The following is an 18,388-nucleotide window of genomic DNA, read 5'->3' as shown; positions in this document are numbered from 1 at the left end:
TCTCACCCCGGAGACGCTCCGCGGCCGGGCCGCGCCGCCCCGCCGACGCTGGGACTCCCGGCCGCCCCCTGCCCTCGGCGGGGCGGCGGCGGCAGCGGCGGGCGCGGGCCGGGGCTGCGGCTGCGTGCGGCGGGAGCGGGGCGGGAGCGGGGCGGGAGCGGGGCGGGAGCGGGGCGGGAGCGGGGCGGGAGCGGGGCGGGGCGCCGCCGGGACTCAGCTGGGCGCGGGGCGAGAGCGCGGCGCCCTCAGCACCGGGAGCTGCCGGCGGTGGCGGCAGCAGCGGCAGCAGCAGCGCGGGCCGGTAGAAGTTTTCTCCGCAGATCCCTCCCGCAGCCTGGGGTCGTCTTGCGGAGGCGCCAACGTCCCCGTTGGGTGTGTTTTGCCTTTTTTTTTTGTTTGTTTGCTTGCTTGCTTAATTGCTTTTTAATTTTTTTTTTTTTATTTGTTGCTTTTGAGCCGCGTGGCTCCGGGGGCTTGCCCTCCCCCGCCTGTGTCACCTCCACCCCGCTGCCCGGAGGACCCGCACTCCTCCCGCCCTCCCGTCTCCACCGCCGCGCACGACCCCTTCCCCCGACCCCCTTACGCCCGCCCGAAAGTTGGCGGGTGCGCGGCGCCTGGCGGGGAGGGTGCCGGCCGGCCGCCCAGCAGGTAAGGGGGCGGTGTGGGGTGCGCAGGGGGGGCGGCCGCGGCTGCCCCTGGGGAGCCACAGCGCGGGGAGGAGGGGGGTCTTGCCGGCTCCTCGGTGGCGGGGGCCGGTGGGAGGAGGAGGACGAGAGCAAACTTCCTTTTCCTGGGGCCGCCGGCGAGCCCCCCGTCCCCGCGGGGAGCGGCTCCCGCGCACCTCCCGCCGCCCGGCGGGCAGCCCCCGAGGCCGGGCGGGGGGCGGCCGGCGGCTGCTCTCCGCGGGGCTCGGGGAAGCGGCCCTTTCCCCCGGCTCGGGGCTTCCTTGCCGCGTTTTGTTTGCTTGCCCGCTTCGTGCCTCTCCCCAGCGGCGCCGGCAGCCGGGCTTCCCGTCGCCCCGCGCTGGAAGTGTGCGAAGAGCTGCCCCGCCGGCCGTGCTGCCGACACTTCCCCGCGTCCCCCCACCTTGCTCGGTGCTTGCGGGAGGGCTGGCGGACGGGCACTTCGCAGAAGTGCCACCGCGGAGTGCTGCCACCTTCCTGCTCCTCCGCTGTGCGGAGCCGCGGCGGCAGCCGGGGGAGCCGCGTGTGTGCGGAGAGCAGCCCTGCGCCCCGCAGCGCGCCGCCGCCCCCCCGGAGAACCCCGCGCCGCCCCCGGGGACCCGACATCGGGAGGGAGGTACTGGGTTTCTTCTGCCCCTGCTCCCCGCCGGGGAGAGCCGCTCACACACGGCTCTCTCTCGTTGTATAACTGTGGTACTGCAAGCTGAAACCGTGGCATCTTTATAAGAACAGTTTGCAGTTAATTGGTTTGGCAGATGAACTCCTGCAAAATCCTCTTGCCCACTTCTGTTGCTTAAGTGCCAGCGCGCTCCCCCCGCCCCTTCCCCCTTTTCCCCTCGCTTTCCTTTGAAGCGTCGCATAAATCTGTGTTGCCAGCAGGATGGAAAGTGCTGATTCAGCAGTCTGGAGCCCCACTCCATCTGAAGTGGTGGTCTGCCTGAAATGTTCCCATTTGTTGAAATGGGAACATGTGTTGCTAATATGTCAAAACAGCATTGATCAGGTTTTCTAAAACAGCCCCTGAGAATGTGGTTTGCTTTTCCCTTCGCTAAAAAAGAATGAACTTGGGGTTGAGGGGGAAGTGAGAGTGGGATAGGAGAGACGCAGCTAGCTACCACCTTAAATTATACTTCTAAGGGACAGTTGAAATTGTGTTGCCTTGTAAAGGTGCTGAGCAATTGCTCATTCTAACAGAGATTTTGTAGGATGTGTAGCAGTGATGTGTTACCACTCCAACTGAGTGTATTCCTGTGTCTACAGACTAGTTGTTCTTAAAGCTCTAGAAAAGGTATGGAGAAGGGCAATGAGGCTAATCCAAGGATTAAAAGGAGTGAGTTATGAGGACGGGTTAAAAAAAACCATTGCAAACATATGGAGATTAGAAAACCTGCATGGAAAAAGGAAATACACTTGAAACTTTAAATGGCAGCTCTGGCTGTGCTTCATGATCATTTTAGGGCTAGGGAGAGGTGCAGGGGTTCAGCAGGATGCTCCTCATGTGGTGTGCCAATCTTTCTGGAGGGCTTATCTCACAGTGGAGCAGAAGGGGAAGAGCTGTTCTAGAGCCATATTCCTTTGGCTATCTTTGTATTGCTAGATGCTAATATCAAGGCTGTTTGGGTTTTCTTTCTCCAAAGCAGAACCCTTTAAAAATTCAGCACAATGTAGAACAAACAACAAAGCCTGAAGAGCAATGTTTGGTAGCCTTATTGCAAATGGTAAACTGATGGAGCAGCAGACCCTGACGCTTGCCTCCAGTAGTCATTTTACCATGTTATACTTTGATTTATTTTCTTCACTTGGACTTTATTTGTTTTTAAAGTAGGTCTTGTTTGCCCTGGCTATGTATTAAAGATCTTGTGGTACTTCCATGGTTTTCCTTGGTTTTGTTAATCAAAATGTCCCCTCCCTTACCACTGTGTGAGTTGGCTTGCTTTCTCAGATTCTGCCACACCTGGGTTTCAGTGGTGTATTCCTGTGTTCTTTATTGTGTACTCCAAAAGTGCTCCCTAAATGCAAAATGGATCTCTGCATTTCAGTTCTGCTGAAGCATATGCCACGCACTCTGTGAATAAAACAAATATTTGCAGCCCTCTATCTTGCGAGCACTTAAATGACTCCAGCAAGAATTGTCACAAAGGTTTTTTTAGAAATCTTTGGTCGTGTTCTCAGCTGCGCTCGGGGTGTAAATGGGCGAAAAGTATTTGGATCGCTCTGGTGAAGGGATCCTTCCAAGGCGGGGAGTTCCCAGCTGGCAGAGGAGAGGCATAGCTGGGTCATGCGCTGCTTCTGCCAGCAGCATGGGAGTGTTGCGCCGGGAGTTTGTTTTCTGACAGCACCAAGCTAACAGATGTCCCTCTAGACTGTGAGGCACCGTCAGCTTCCCTGGGTGTGTGTAGCGGTGGCAGCGGGCTAGCCGGGGGGCTGCCAAGTGGTGTCACACCGGGTGGGACTGTGCTGTTGCTCCTCTCCTCCCTTCTACCATGCCCCTGTGTGCGTGGTTATGGGCGTTTATGGTGATAATGCTAAATGAGGCCAGATTTCCAGGCAAAACTTTTCCTTAGACCAGCTGAGCTCTGTCTTTGGAGGTGTACTTGCGGGGAAATGCGCTCGGGTGCTTCTTCAGAGACCTGGAAACTAGAGAGGGGGGAGAGATGAAGGAGGTGCCTTTTGATGACCAGGGGTATGCGTTTTTAGGATGCACTTAAACATTTGCTTAGGTAGAAATCTCACTGGTTACAGCAAACACTGGCACAAAAACCTTACCAGTTTCTACTGGCTAAACCTCTACATGAACCTTATTGGTAAGGATGAGGGAAATGCTTTTCTTCATTTTAAGCCAGCACTTCTGTCCAAACTAAGACTAAAGAAGCCTGCTTTTCTTTGGATTTGTCTCAACTATGAGGGTGTTGATGCTGGTTCACAGTGCTGCGTTTCTTGCATGTGCCCACCTGGTCTGGTGTTTTTGCAAACAAGGAAGATAACTCTTGAGACCTCTGCCTCTGTCAGGCTTGCATGAAGCTTGCCAAATGGCTTGGCTACAGTGTGATTGCATAAGCCTCCTTCTGTAGGAAAGCAGACTAAGAAGTTAGGATTGTTTTTCTTGGAAACTGGACCTGCTCCTGGGCATGCCCAAAATATGCCAGTTGTGACTCCTCACCTAGGGAAATCTAGGAATGGAGATCCTTTTTCTAAAAGGTGAAACTCCAGAATCTTTTTAGGAATTATGAGGAATGAGGTTGCCAAGGAATCCTTTTTATAAGTCTTGAACTTAATTTGCAGGTTTGCTATCCTTGCACTGCCTGCTGGTCAGGAGAGTACTTTGCAACCTGAACTTGCATGTGACAAAGTAGTCTTGTTTCCTTGTTTCATTTTTTCTCCCAAACCAGTGGTTGTTGTGAAACATAATACTGTCAAGTAAACAGATGTCACCTCATCGAATTCTCTTTCTTTATAGTTGTTGAGCTGTGCACTTCTAAATTAGTCTTGTGCCAGGTCTTTCCTATTCTCATGCCATCTGTTGAATCAGATAATCTTTTTGAGCAGCAGTTCTCCCCTTAGCTCAGTATGGCTCCTCTGTTGCGTTGGGGATGTGGAGAGGACTATCCAAGGGAGCCAGATTCCACTGTGAGTGCAGCGTAAAAGAAAATTGTTGATCAGCGTGAGGCATCCTGTCTACAAACTATTAATCTCTTCAGTGATGAAACAACCAGAATAGCCTGACTTTATGAGATGTGGTTGGATATACGCTACAATCCCTTTGCTGGCATGCTTTATTCCCCTGGGTACTGTCTCTTCACCAGATACCTGATGTGAGAGACAGGCACTACATTTTTCATGCAGGTATGCTAATCTTAAAGTGATAGTGTTTGTCGTTTCTATCAGCTTTTGGAATGTGCATAGGAGCACTGAAGACTGAAGGATTCATTGAGTCACCACCAGTGCCAAGTTATCATGAAACTCTAATTCTAAGTGATCTTCACATTCACACTGATGTGCATCTGTTGGCTGAAAACTCATCTCCCTCTTTGCTTTCTTAAAGTCTTTCATAAGTTGCAGATCGATCAGTTTGTGCAGAGTGAATGGACATGGTTATCAGGACTGAAGATATTGCAAGTTCAAGCTCTACTTTAGAGTAGTGTGCCCTTGTGAATAGTTCTGTCTTTCCTGGACTCTAACTGAAAGTATCAGCAATTTCGGTTTAATGGTGGAGAGCCAGTGCTGCGAATGAACTTGAAAACTTGTTGGAAGACACTCTCATGAAAGTGTGAGGTTTTGAGCACTGGGTGAGTCATCTTCTGTGAGTAGAAGGTGGTGATGGCTACGTGGCTGCTTGGGTTTTTACAGGCAAACTACCCATAGTGAAAAGGACCAGGAACAAAGACTCAAGTGTGGATTGAACAAAAGTATAGACAGGATGAATCAGGTGGGTTCTTCAAAACACAAAATGAATGCTTGTTTATAAGCCAAGAGAGCTTTTAATGAAATCTGCTAGTTACATCCTAATTAGTTAACCCAGAGGCAGATGAAGATAGCTACTCCTGAATGGCTACAGCAAAATCTGGCCGTCATGAAGACTGGTTTTTCTAAGTGGGTGATCTTTTTAGCAGAGTAGACCTTCTCCAGCAGCATGGATAATACAGCACATGACTAATACTGTGTTAGTGTGAGGGACCTTTTCCTTCTCAAAGCCTTTCAGAAACCTTTGACTACCTTTTGGCTAGTCATTAGATCTTTGGGTATCAAGTGATAGCTTTAGAGCGAGGAAAATGTATAGTTCTGTGATGTATGGTATAAAGTAAAATTACAGGTTGTATCAAGCTTGTAGATTGCTAGACTAGATCTGGCATAATCTAGGCTCATGATGTTAAAGTCTGCCTCATAGGTACTGAGAGAGGTGAAGCGTGTCCCTCTTGGAGCTCTTTGCAGCTTTCAAGACTGGTTCAGGTATGGTGGGATAAGGCCAGTTTGACCTGTTCTTGGAGAATGGATCAGAAGCGAGAAATTTCCCCTTTAAAACGTGAAGGTAGGACAGACCCTGCTGCTTCTTTTGTGGAGGGAGAATTGCGGAAAGGGTGAGAGGAGCTGCAAGTTTTAGTTATACTGTGCATTGTATTTCTGAGAAGAGCTTTGGGACTATGGTGGTAGTCATGGTCCTTGGGTGCAGAGGTGATGAGTGCCCTAGACAAGTTTGCTGGGAACACTGCGCCATCCTTGCATTCTCTTTTTGTAGGCAGATACTGTAGAGCATCTGAGAAGGAAACGCAGTGTTCTGTTGCTGTTGTACTCTTTTGTTGGACTCCAGGAGAAGACTGCAAGAGGTTTTGTCATTATCGTACCCTCCTGCTGCTAAGCTGTCATCCGTAGGCCAACAGCAACAAGTTCAGCAGCTGTGTTGATCTTAATGCCCAACAGTTGCATTAATGATTACAGTATTAACTATTGGACAGTCTTGTTGCTCCAGCAGTGCTATTCAAACAATGTATTTCTTAGGGAGTCTGTTTCAGCTCTTTTGGAGGCCAAACCCAAGGAACATGGGCAAATTCCAAAAAGGCAGTTTTACACGGGCAGGTCACGATGAATGGGGTAATTGTAAACACATGTTTGGTTAAACCACTAGCAAACCAGTCTCTGATTCTTCCCAACCTCCATCAATGCCAGCTTCTACTAGTTCTCAACAGGACAAAAATAGGAAATTACTTTCCTGGCAGGCAAACTGTAGAGGAAATGCCATGCCATCCTGTTGGAATAAACCTATGGCCGGGTGGGAAGGAACTCTGCTGCTGAGCAGCGGTGGGGATTTCTACATTTGTTCACAAAGTAAAACTTCAGAGCGCGGTCCTTGTGCTCCCTTCACGCTTACTGCTGCAGAATTTGTGTCAACAGAGAAATTGGAGAAACCGAGCGGCCGCTGTGAAGCTGAGCTTGTGGTCGCTGAAGGCTGCGCCTAAGTAAGGGTGGATAATACTCCATGACACCAGTATCATTCTTCCATTATGCATCCCTGGTGAGAAAATCAGTAAGCAGAGAGAATCTCTAAGTCTGTAGACTTTTCATGGTGGAGATTAGCACTTGATGAACACTTGGAAAGTTGTTTCAATGCCTGGGATTTGAATTCTGCTATTCTGATGACTTGATCAAGTGGCTGCTGCTCTGCTCTAACTCCTGTTGTTGGTTTGTAGTAAAGGCATAAGTTTTCTGAAGCTCTTTTTTACCTTCAATTAGCTTTATTTCTAGGTCATCTTCAGATGCTAATTTTTGTTTTGAAACCATGGGAAAGGGAATCCTCGGAATGTCACCCAAATCTCTTTCACTGCAGATGCTCCCATTACAGAACGATTTGACACTTGGACATATTCTTGGTCAGGGAGTTGCAGCTGGGCTCTGTGCATGCTTCATGTGTTTTTAGGGTGCTTTAGATTTCAAAACTCACTGGCATCGGGAATTTAGATCCTTTAGAAAAGGACATACTGTTAGAAATTTTTTCCAGGCCTTGGTTTTGATGGAGGACAGTGGGACAAAGTAGTTAGATATTAGAAAGGATCAGACCAGAGGCTTTCAAGAGCTGAAAAAAAAATGTGGAAGAATGGGGAAGTGATTTTCCACCCCCCTCCCGCCCCTTTCCTTCTTTCCAGTGATGTTCATCACTGCCAGCCTACTAGGTACAGATTCAGATAGAACATTCTCTTTTCTTAAATGAGAATTGGGAGGGGGGCGCAGAGGCCTAGAGGAAAGTAAAATCTGTAGGTTGATTTTGCTTAGTGTACTGTTAGAGCTCTAAGCATCCTTGGGAGGGAATGAAGAGCTTTTATTGTATCGAAGCACAAGTGTGGAATTAAACTTCAAGGAACTGGAAAAGCTAAAAATTCAGAAGCTTGCGATATTTTTGTCTTGTGCCAAAGCCTTTCCTAAAAGGCCTGTTTTCCCTTTTGGCTCAAATGTATTAAAGTCCATTTAGGAGAATGTTAAGGGAGAAATATGTATTACGAGGGTATTGATTCTTGCCGAATTAGAGTCTTGTGGATGATCATTCTTCATTCTAATAGCCGCTCATGGTGACATCACCCGAGATGTCAGGCGATTGTCAGAATTCAAGCCTTGATATTTTGCAGAACAATGGCTCGAGCGCTGGCAGACGCTTTCTTGGTGGGTCAGGTTGCTTTTGTTTTTCCTGTCCAGCTCGAACTGTGATGTTCCAGTTACTTGGTCACAGCAAGGAGTATAATAAACAAAATTTCCAAGAGAAAGATATCAGTGCAGCACTATTGTGAGGACAAAATACTACTTGCTGCTAAATCTTATGCTAGAGGCAGATTTGCTATTAGTGTCTATAATCTAGACACAGAAATGCATGCATTTTTAACACATTATGAAAGAGCTCACCAATTTTCAAATCTCTTGTTTGTTTGTTTTGTTTTCTGCTGTGATGAAATATTTAATTCCAGGAACCCTGAAGTCCAAAAAGTTGATGCCGAAAGTTTCTTTTTTTCTCTCTTTTTATGTTTTGTTTTGTTTTTCTTCCCTGGCTGCTGGGTACCTACCTTTGTTTTTTGTTTTTAAATGATGATTCCTAATGAGGGCTCTCTGAGGCAAAAGCAATCAAAATAGCCTGTTATTGTGCTCTAGAAATTATCAAAATAGAATGTCACAGATTATACATGATTTTCAAGAACTGATAGCTTTTGATGTTCTTTACTGGTAGGCTATTATAGCATTACACATAGTCATGACATTTAACATTTGAAAGGTTACAGAAGAGGCATTGGGGTATTTTTCTAAAAGGCTTCAGGAGAACTGAGCAAGGGGGCTACGACATGAGCTGTGGGAGCGCAGAGCAAATGCTGTTTGGGTTGCTGGCATCTCTGACTTATGCTCAAGTTTGTTTTGCATTCAGCATGTTTTTTTTTTTTTTTTTTTTTTTTGTTCTAGAGCTAATGCTAGAAAGGTCAGGAAAAATCTCTGTGGAGTTCCTTGCTAGCAAAGGTGGATTGCATTGTTAACACATGGAAAGTCAGAGGAACATTGCAAAGAACGTTGCAGGTGATGCTGCGTATGACAGGATGACTTCAGGTGTGTGATGATGCTTGCAACACTTGGGTGAGTTGTGGTCTGGTGACTTCCCCCTCCCTCTGTTTTCTCCCAGTGTCCTTTGGAAAATAGTCCTGCTGATACAGTCTTTGGTAGGAGAATGACAATACAAGATGCTTTGCTAGTCTTAACCTGAGCTAATTTTGCTAAGGGTGTAATTTATCCTGGTTTACTTGTTCAACTCCTTTTCCCATCAGTGGGAGAAGTTCTCCTGGGTGTTTGGGAAACAGGCGATTTTGAAAAGCAAAGTGAATGAAGGGGTCCTGTGCTCTTAACAGCCTGACTTGCAGTTTTTCTTGTATTTGTCCCTGAGAACTTTTAGGGACCTTCATGTCCAACAGTCCAGCTCTTCCTTATGAGGTTTGTTCCCCTGATCTGTCTCATTTAAAATTCAGATGAGCTAAGGTGACATTTCTGTAGGTGACCTAAAGTAGCCTATCGGGTCAATTTGGCAGCTCTTGGTAGAATTTCAGGGAGGCAGCTAGTGTGCAGCCATCAGTGATACAAGTCACTTTTTCCATTCTTAGTATGCTGAAATGCAAATTTCTGTTGTGAAATATCTGCAATGTGAATAGATTAAGCTTTTCACCTGGAAGATAGTTCTTCATTTCTCAGAAGATGTGGGCCATGCTAAGAGCTCACTACTGCTGAAAGGTGTTTTTGTAAGAGTGTTTAGGTCTCTTTCCTTGCGCTACTTTGTTCGTTTACTACACATGTTCATGGCCGACTCTAACCGAATAGAAAGGTGTCCTGTGTACTTGTTTTTTCTGGGACTGGTTTTCTTCTGTATTAGAGGATGGGACCAGCTCTTGGAAGCATGCGATGGGGTAGCTGAGATGAGATGCCCTTCCAGGTAAAGGAAGGGAAAGAAATGGGCAAGAGAAGAATGGGTCCCCTCTCCTTTTGGTGGTAGCAAACTGCTGGGTCAGCTTGGCCAGGGAAGCCTAGTGATTCTTCTGAAGACCTAACACAGGGTTTTTCTCTGAGTTCAAAGAAATGTTAAGGAGCTATTCAAGCAAAGAAGCTAAAGACTAGACCTGTCTTTGCAGAATGTCTCCAGAGCCTGCCTGTATTTGCAAGGTTTACCTGTTGAAGGGAGGGTTTAGGGAAAAGAACTGGTGTTAACCTTGCATCTAATCCTTATGCTGCCCTGAAATGTGAATCTAAGTGATGATGTCTTTATTAATGTGTGTGTTTTTTTTTTTTTTAAATTTTTGGGGTTTTTCTTAGGAAAACAGACGTGTTGCTGAGTTGTTTTCTTAAAATGAACAAGAAATGTGTCAGTGCTAGGTGGAGTTTTTTATTGAGCAACTCAACCATAACAAAAATGTTAGTATTGCTCTTGTACATATAAAAAAGATAAAAATATCACCTTCACAGCTTCAAAACATTATGTAAAGTATGTGTAGCTGTATTTTATTATATGATCATCATAAACCAGAGCAACTGAGGAAGTAACTGGTAACAAATCCATCAATATTCATATTATGAGAAATACTGAGCATAACAGCTATTCATACTTATGACAGTGCTGTGAGGAACACTGGAGGTTTGGTTGACTTGCCCTGAAATGTTGTGGTAAAACATACTTGTTTCAGGCCAGTTACCGGCTGAAATGTGTTTTTCCTGGAACATCTTGACAATTCCCAGTCTCATGATCCCAGAGCTGCCTGTGAGCTGGTTCCGCCGCTCTGCTCTGACTAAGAAGGGCTTCTATAGCCAAATGGAGGCACTAGAGGTGTCTGCTCTTATGTCTACTAGGAAATAGTCTTGGTGGCTGTTGGGCAGATCTTGCCCATAAACTCCTATGACTCTTGAGGGGCTGCCTTGGGCAGAGCTGCAAATTTCTCGCCCTTGCTAAAGATAGTAGTCTTTAGCCTGAAAAAAAAAAACCCAAACAACAAACCCAAAACCAACCAAACAAAACACCACCAAAAAACCAACACACCCCAAACCAAACAACACAAACAGCAACAACAAAACCCCAAACAAAACAACAAAAAACTACCCTGCAAACTGAAAACCAAAATAAGTTCTTCAGTAATTTTGGTTATTATTCTTGCCTGCGGTAGAAGTGGTATCATTTTGGGGGCAAGGTGACATATCACAGCTTTCCTTTGTTTTACTAAACAGAGTTTGGGAAGACCTGGAGTTCAGGTTCTTGGGTTCTGGATTGCACAGCAGTGACCGGCATTTCTCTTAAGAAACATTTCTAGTTGGCTTTTTCCATAATTGTAATACACAAAAAGGTTGAGCTAAACTGACTAGTTCAGTCTTTCTGGCTGGGTACCACCTCCATTGTATGTGAACTCTTGGATGGACTGAGGAAGACATCTTTTCTGAGCCTTTGTTACAGGGGTCAGCCTCCATCTAGAAGCAGTTTCTGTCTTTTGCAAAGGTATTTGGAGAGTGACAAGACGTATTAGATGTTTTCCCCATCCTCTTTGTTTTACTTTGAACACTCTATACCAGCTGCTGAATGAAGTTCAGGTTTTATAACAAATGCTACTCATAATGCTTCAATCTCTTTGCACAGCTGTATTAGGTTTTTGGGCTGTTGAGATGAAGGAAGTAATGAATGAGAAGTAATTTTATGGGCATGCTACATGCCCATTTATACAACATAGTTGCATACAAATGCCAAGTTTCTTCCTTTTTTCAGGATATCTGGCCAACTTGTATGCTTGACTTCAGCCATGTCATATATGTACTGACTTGGGCAGTGATTCAGAGAAGACTCATCCAGCCAGAGGAGCATCCATGGGACAACTTTTTTTTTTTCCATTTTATTTATTTTTTTTAAAGTGTGTGAGGACTGAAGCTTTCTTACTGTGCGCAACTGTGGCTTGTCTGAAGCCGATCTGTTGAGTATGGTGGATTTATGTTCAAGTTGTGTGGTCAGAGTGAATTTTTGCCTAAACCTATGGTTGAGCTATGAATCATTGCACTGTGTGGGCAGTGATGCTTTCATCCAGTAGCTGGTCTTAGCTCCCCCCTTCTACCAGTATTCTCTAACTCTGCAATCGTAACTCTGTGAAAGCAAGCAGGGAAGCATGTTCTTTGTGTGAGGAGCTTGTGAACTTTTCTAAATCCTGGCTTGCTATGCAGAAGGAGCAGATGTTCCCAAAATGACTTTCTCTGCTCCTCCTCTTGTCCTGCGGCCAGGGCTGCCTCCCTGCAGCTCCTTCTTCAGCAGTATCATCATCTGCTTCCAGCAGTCTTGTGGCCATGCTGTCTCCCCTCCTGGCTACCCAAATACCCCATTTCTCTCTTGGGGTTGGGTGGAGTGAGTGCATCTCAGGGCTCACCTGAAGTCCCTAGTGGTGAGATACAGGGAGCTGGAGTTGTTGGTGAGCACCGGTGTGGTAAAGCAGAAGAGGAACCATCTCAAATGTACCAAGAGGGAGACGATATAACAGTAAGAGCAGTTTGCCCTGTGTGCTTTGGACTGTGTGAATGTGCTGTGTCGATGCTGTGAGTTAAAGCAGGTTTTTGTGGTAGAGATTGTGTTGGTGCTAGAGAGTTTCTGGAATATCTTTGGGATATTGAAGACTTGCTTATGGAGGATCTTTGAGCACTGATGTAGTTCAGTGATATGCTGGAGTTTGGTATAGGCCTTACAATTCATCTGTAGATAAATCTGACTATTTACATGGTGTGGGAAGATGAGGGAAAAGGTGAAAGGAAGAATGTGTTGCTTCTCGTAGTCAGGGTGACAAACATCCTTCCGCAGGTCAGGATTAGGGCATCATCAGCATGGTTCCAGTTGAAACTTACTGGTTTAGTGAGCAGAGTATGTACTCTGAACATATTTACTGTATTATACAGCCCCTTTATGATGCCTGAGTGGAACATATCTCCTCTGCAGGCTCTTAAAAACACCCAGGGTTTCCATGCTGCATCTCACACACATTAAACACTTTGTTGGTGTCCCTGGGACCTTACAACGAAGCCTTTCAGCAACGTGATGTGCGCAGGGCTGGTTCTTGTCAGAGCGTGCCATGGGAGCTGTAGTTCCAAACTGGGCTTGGGGATGTTTGGCACGGTGACACTGTGGAAGCTTTTCAGCGTTGCGGCCATGTGTGGAGCTGAGGGGCTTGGAGGAAAGAGCTTCGGGTTGTGTCTTCCTACCGCCTTCTGGGATCCTTTTAAAAGTGCTGCTGTAATGGGGTAACTCGTGCTACCTGGCGCTCTAGCCATATTGAGTGAGGTCTCCTAGAAAATCAGTGGGCTGAAAGGGTTGTTTCAAAAGTGACTTTCACTGGAGATGCTGCATCTGAAATCCATTAGCAGTTTAAAATTAGCCAAATACTCTAGGTAGCTTAAATGAATCTTAGTGACTTTCTGCCTTAGAAGAGTCTGTTTACAACCTCATGGCCTTAGTCCAGCCTGGATTGGAATTTTTTTTTTTAATCAATGAAGATGATTTTGCAGCATGGCTGTAATCTCCCTAAAGATATGTCTGCTTAATGAAGAAATAACAGGATTTGTATAAATCAAAACAGAGTAGCCCAAAGCACCTATATCCTAAAACTGATGTAACCAATAAAGCTTTGAATTACAATGTCAACTGCCACCAGGGAGCCCTGCGAAGTCTCCCTGCCCTTCTGCATCCTGTAAGAAAGGACTAAGTCATCCTATTGTTAGGGAAGAAAAACTGAATACAAACTAAAGACCTAAAATTTAACTAAGTTTAAAATTGCCCTGGATTTTGGATGTAAATGAACACCAACTAAAAATGGTTGTGTGTGGTTTTCTTTTTTTGTTTTTGTGATACTTACTGTAAAAGAAAGAATGTCAAACAGATCTTCAAAAACAGCCTCGAATGGTTTCTAATCTAAGTGACGTCTCTGCTCATATATGTGTTTTGTAGCAGTGGAAGGGAAGGGGAGAGGGAGAGCTGCTTTAAAAGAGAGAGTTTGGGAGATGTGGTGAAAGCCTAGAAGAGAAGGCACAAAGAAGGCCAATATTGACACAACTCTCAACTTCTTAATTGACTTTTTTTCTCCTTCAATGTACTCACTTTTCAGCAATGTGAGAGGAGTCAAATTGGTGTCCATAGTCGTGTAGGTGTTTCTGGTGTGATGGAGAGAAAAGGCAAAAGAAGGCAGCTCCCCCTGCCTCAGGTGAAGATGTGTTGGGTGGGGGAGTGTCTTAGCTCACAGCATAGCTAGATCATGGCTCTGAAAATTACTGATTATCTTTTTGGAGTAATGCTTACACTTCCTTGGAACTGCTGTCGAGCATCTGTGTGGGAAGAGCCTGCTGTTTCTGGGCGATGGTTTTTTTGCCCATGTGATGGCTGTATTGCTCTGTGTTCACTACTGTGTCCCAGCTCCTGGAAATTAAACTCTCGGGGATGATGACTGCCTCTTCAAATGTGGAGGAAGTGTCAGGAAGAAGAAAAAAATCAGGAGAGAACAGAGTATTTATATCACAATGCATGGCAAACATCACACTTGTGATACAGGTAGCTAATTCACATCGAAAACTTGGCCTGACTTCAGTCCTGGGCTAAACCACAAGTGTCACTTTTGAGTAGATGTTTATTTGCCATGTCCTGTGGTCTGGTGGCCATTTGGACAGCTGGGGATTCCAGGGTTTACCACATGGTGAGGCACAAGCGCAAAACCGCTACAGCTCTGAATGCAAATGGTGGCACATCTGATCTCCATGAAATGGCAATGCCCGCTCAACTATCTTGATTTAAAACGTCTACACTTCTGTTTTGTTTTGTGTTTTCCCTTCTTTATAATTTTCCAGCCCTGACAGTCTTTAGAAGTGACTAGTGCTTTGCCTCTGCTGGCTGTCAGCCTTGTACTCCAAGATCTCAGTATCTGCAGCTGTAAAGATGCAAAGTGGGGAGCAGACAGTGGTTCCTGATAGTGAGAGAAGGGCACTGGTGCTAATCCCATAAATCCACAGCGGGCCCCTCCCGTGTGTAGAAACCTGATCTTAACTCTTAGATCCTCCTCGCTGTTGCTGTGATACTTAAATATATTTCCTACTTCTTAAAACAAGGTGGGAGGGGGATAGATCTAATCAGATTTAAGGAAAACTGTATGAACTAGACTTACAGATGTTTATCTCGGCATCAGTATCTTACTCTGGGTTACTCAAGAAAAGATGGCAAATAGCTGTCTCTTTGACAGTGTACAATATAAAGCAAATGCAATTCCTAAGCCTCCCTTAAGCCTCTGTGGCATGCTTAAATATCTTCCAGTTGCGTGGTTAAAGGCTAAAATAAGTCTTGTACCCAGGAGTAGTGGATGTGGGAGATTTGTGAAATGCCTGTCCCCAGCTACTTCCATTGATGCAAATGGTAGAGGCCAGACTGTGGTGTGTGGGGAGGGGAACCGGAGAGAACAGACTGGCTGAATAAGATGATAACGCGTGCAGTTACGGCTAATGAGAGTTTGTTTCCTGTAAATACTCCCAGAGGTTTTACATAGTGAGAACAAATGCAAATGCAGTTTGGAATATGCTGGTGGGTACAGCTCAATGTTCACAATCCAAGAGCTAAAAAAAAAAAAAAAAATGGATTGAGGTTTGGTGTGGTAGGGTGTGTGTTTTTGGTTTTTTTTTTAATATATATTTTTTTTCCCACAAACCTCCAGAGGTGCTTGCTACTGAGTAAGTGTTAATGTCAAGCTGCAGAATGATGGAGTTGCACCTTGCCACAGTGACTTCGGTCAATTGTGCTGAGGTAACCACGTGTAGATGATTCTCTTCTACACCCATCTGGAAGAAGAAATTTGTGCCCTTCTCGTACCCTTCAAAAACCTGACAGCCAGTGAAATCTTAATATTTTGATCTACAGCTCATAGATTGTGGTTAAGCATATAAAAATATTCAAGATCCTAGAGTCAAAGTGGTGCTTCTGCTATTTGTCCTCCAGCGTGAGACTTGAGAGCAAAATTCCCAGTGCTGCTCTCCACAGGGTGTTGGCCACGTACCTCTCTGTCAGGTTCTGCTTTGTTTGTAGCATTAGGATGTAGTTGGATCCTTCTGTCAACAGAGGCAAGTGCATGGGGTTAGACTTTTTTAAAAGGTATTTTAACATGTAAAGTTTGCAGTGGGTTGTTTTTTGGTTGGGTGGTTGCATGTGTGTTGTTCTTTTTAAAGGCATTTCGGCTGTGAAGGTTACAGCTAGCATGCAGCTCATTGGTATTCTCACTTTGGGTAATGTCTTTATAGGAGCACACTTAGATCTGGAGAGGAGACTTCAGAGAGGTCAGCTAGTCAATGAAAAGCTGGAGTATAGTTGTGTTTTTTGACGGCAATTTGGTGACAGTGATGGGGAAACTCTGTGTACTCCCCAGACAGTCTGTCTGTTGACTCATTGGTTTTTTTTCCTTTTAGCAATTTTGACTTGGTGTTTTTCTTTTCTCTTTCCCCAGTGCCCTCACACCACGCCCTTCCTGCCACTCCACCCAGTAATGTTTCTCTAAATCTTTTTTGTTGCTCTTTAAACCTTTCTGCTGCTGCTTCTGAAAATCGTGGGCATGGAGAACACTCTTCTCTCTTCTATTTGCAGCAGGGTTTCATATAGTTGAAAGATATCATCATGACCCTTACTTTCTCTTATTTTGGCTGAGCTCCAGTTCATTCTGTTTTTTCTTTTTTTCCTCCCAGATGTCGTATTTTTCTAATTCTGTGACGATCCTGTTGCTTTTGGTTGGATTCTTTCCAGCTGATCTTTTCTGAAATTTGCTGAAGAGTGGATACAACATCGTGCTGGAAGCTTTATCAGCCACAAGTAGAACAGAACCATCGCTTCACAATTTTCACGTATGTTCCTCTGTTTTTTCCTGTGTGGCATTTGCCTCTTTCTCAACCAAGAATTTTCCAGTTTCGAAAAGTTGCTTTGAATTTGGTCTTCCAGCAAGGTGGCAGCTTTACTTTAGCAGCTTCCTCAAGTTTAATAAGTGTCATTATCTCCTTCATTATTCTAATACCGATGATCTAGATAATGTGGGACCAGGACAGATCTCTGCAGAGGTTGTTCAGTGTGTCAGGCTATTTTGTCAATCTTTCATTTTTTTTCAGTTCCAAGCAACTGGTAAATGCAGTTATCCAGTCCCTTTCAAATCTGCCATAAGATGACTGCGGAATGACAAAGTTTTCTTAAATTTTCTTTAGAATGCAGTTTGAATCTTTTGACATGCTTTTGCTGCTGTCAAGATGCAGTGTCTACTGCTTTGCTGTTCCTAAAATATATTTTTCTTATTCTGCCATAGTAGGAAGTTGAGTTGGTTTGACCTGGTTTATCCATGAACAACCAGTTTTTGTTGAATTAGATCTCTTATTTTCTTCTTGGTGCTAGCACGTGGGTTTAATGGCAATCCATATGCAAATAAGCAACAACTATCACTCTTCAGGTTCTTTCCACTCCTTTTCCCCCCCATTTCTTTAGGATATCACTGTTTGCCATTCTCCAGCCTCTATGAACTGGTCAATCCTCTATGAACTCTCAAAAATCACTGCTAATGGTTTGGAGCATGAAGAAAAACCCGAACTGCTCAACATGTTCACGACCAAATGTCATGAAATCCAACTAATCTGAGAGAAAGCTGATTCATCTAAGTAGTGTCTGATCTGTGCTTTCTATTTTCCTTTTTGTTTTGTTTTGGCTTTGTTACCTGTAGCTTTCTTCAGAAAGTGATGAGTGGACTGAGCTTTCCCTTAATGATTATTTTATTGCTGTGGAATTATAGAATAATTTTTTAAAATTTTTATGCCTCTTGCTTCACCTTCACTTTATTTTAGTATTGCAATAATTGTCTTCAGGCTATTGCTTTTAGTGGAGTGCAGATGAATGGACTTTGCTTGACCTCTTCAGCTAGCAAGGGGAGAAGAACTAACTGTTGCTTGCTTTTGGTCATATATGGGCAACAGCAAAACTTAAACATGTTTGGTCTGAGGATTAACTGGAAGCCAGTTAAAAACTGGAGATGAGAGAGAACAGTCAGTGGCAGAGAAAGCTCTCTTCAAATGCAAAGGCAAGTTCTTTCATCCAGAATCAACCCGTTGAAACACAGTGGGCAAATGCCAAAAGGTTGATTCTTCACCGCAGCTGGTTCTGTCAGACTTGGGTTTGAGAACATAATTTAGATGATCAGCTCAGATATAATTCAGAAGCCATGTCAGGTTTTATATATGGTGCTTCTGCTGCTGTCTGAAGCTAAAATAGCTTAAAATAGAAAGTATTGAAATACACTGATGAACCCAAAATGGCTAGATTATCATATGATAAACTGGAGGTTTGGTCCTGTTTCACCACCAGGTCTAGAAACATGTTGGATAAGGGAATGTTCAGAGAGCAGAGACAGTGAACAATGCTAATACTGTTCACAAAGTAAGAACTCTTCTGAAAAGGCACATACATTTTCAAGAACAGATGGTCTAGTGGTAACAAATTTTTGTTGGCTTGCAGCTGTCTTTCAGGTTAGGATCTTGCCTTGAAAGCTCTGTCGTAGAGTCGACATCCTTTCTGCAAAGTACTTGATAAAAGGGCAGAGTAAATTCCTCAAGGGAACTTGTTTTTCCGGGTCTAACAAAAATGAGCTTATGATGAAGGCGCAAGGTAAGCGGCAGAGAGCTCATGGAGGCAGGTA

General features: G+C 44.9%; 1 protein-coding gene across 4 annotated transcripts in view; it reads left to right on the top strand.

The window, feature by feature from the left end:
• The first annotated feature begins 220 nt into the window (after window positions 1-220).
• GRB10 (growth factor receptor bound protein 10) overlaps window positions 221-18,388 on the top strand; it is a 145,531-nt gene continuing 127,363 nt past the window's right edge. For 2 of the 4 annotated variants that reach the window (XM_065629876.1, XM_065629873.1), the window contains exons 1-2: window positions 221-372; window positions 16,407-16,562. The gene's annotated coding sequence lies outside the window, so the exon portion shown is untranslated. Of the gene's footprint in view, window positions 373-513; window positions 649-16,406; window positions 16,563-18,388 lie in introns of those variants that run through there. The other 2 variants (XM_065629874.1, XM_065629875.1) reach the window with 2 other exon arrangements.

This window comes from Caloenas nicobarica, chromosome 2 (genome assembly GCF_036013445.1).
Source record: "Caloenas nicobarica isolate bCalNic1 chromosome 2, bCalNic1.hap1, whole genome shotgun sequence".
NCBI lineage: Eukaryota > Metazoa > Chordata > Aves > Columbiformes > Columbidae > Caloenas > Caloenas nicobarica.
Note: the sequence above shows the minus strand (reverse complement) of the source record. Positions and strands in the feature narration are given on the sequence as shown.